Below are 1568 nucleotides of genomic sequence, written 5' to 3' on the forward strand. Positions count from 1 at the left end.
TAATTATTTCTGTGAGGGGTTTCCATCTAGACAGGAATGTGTTGGTTTAAGAATAATAAATCTTGCCCGATAGTGCATGATACCATGTGCTTTTAATTAGTGGAATGCAACCATTTGCCTTTGAAAGGTAAATTTTGAAATTCAACATTATTATTTTCCCAAATGTGAATTAAAATGTAAGCTTTTATAAATGTGTTAGCGAAACATTGCATGAAATACAATGTTGAAATGTATTTGCATTTTATGTTGTTTTACAAATTATTTCTCTTTGACAAATGGACCCTAAATAAGTGCCCATATTTTAAATGTCTTGCTTTTAGTTGAGTTAGTTGGACAAACGTCTTTTTAAAAAAAAACTGGAGCTTTTTTAATTGGCAATACACTGTAACAGAATTGTTTTTGTTAAATTCGAGCTTCCGTTAGTTACAAAATAAGGCATGTGAAATTTGTTTTTTGACCTTGGCAGACCAGCTGGTCTGTGCAGACGAGCTTTTTCATTCTGCAAGTTTCGATCACGTCCCAGTGTGTTATGATTGGCTACAGTTCAATTTTCTTCCGCGCACGGCTTGTTTATTTAAGGGCGGGGTGGCCTGGCTCTTCCCTTGGAGTTAGTTAGTTGGATGGGCCTGGGCGGGCTTCTCTGACCAGGGAAAATGGGAGGCTTGCAGTGCCCTGCTGATGCTGTCATCATTTGGCAGTATTACAATTTTTTTTTCACACTGTAGCATGGCTCTTGCCCTGAAGGGTGGTACTGGCTTAGTTAGGATTAGGGTATGTTAGGCCCTGCGCTAAATGTTATTAAAAGTTAAATTTTGAATGTTTTTAATTAATTAGGATATTTTCTTTTCAATAATGAAAGGCACCCGGGGTGCTTTTTAAATGGAAAATTTTATTTTACAAGAATAATGATACTTCTTCTCTTGTTTCTAGGATTGCTGCAGTTGGGGTGCGTGCGTGCGTCTGCCCACTCCCCTCCCACTCCCTTTATTTGTTTTAGCTTTTTATTTTCATGTTATTATTTTAGTTTATTGTTTTGGATGATGGAACCAGACCAGACCAGACCGGGTGATGGATGGCCGCATTGGAGGAAGTACCGAGGATGCAGGGTGGTGGCCTACACTGAAGAATTTGGACATTAAATAATCCCTTGGACAATCAGGCCCCACTTTTAAAGCAAAAAAACGTTGTCACCTATTATGACTAAGTTATTTAATTCCCTGGCCTGCAATTTTGACATCACTACAAGCAGGCCCCACTTTTAAAAAAAAATATGTCACCTATTATAGTTTTTCCAAATGAAGGACTTTTTTCAATGATGGTGCGCACATGTGTTTCACCGTGCGATTTAAAATGTTTTTTGTTGTTTTAAGCTTGATGTTACATTAGCTATCTTATAGACATGGGGTATTTTTACTGTTCTTATATTTTCACCTTGATTGATCAAAGGGTAGTTACCTTAAAATTTGAATTATTCTGGGTGGTGTGTCTTTTAGTATGATTATGTATTAATGTTTGCCCAGACCTTGCAACTGTATTTCTCAGATTTCACTTTAAATTGACAAATGTCA

This window comes from Lissotriton vulgaris, unplaced genomic scaffold, assembly GCF_964263255.1.
Source record: "Lissotriton vulgaris unplaced genomic scaffold, aLisVul1.2 SCAFFOLD_1351, whole genome shotgun sequence".
Taxonomy (NCBI): Eukaryota; Metazoa; Chordata; class Amphibia; order Caudata; family Salamandridae; genus Lissotriton; species Lissotriton vulgaris.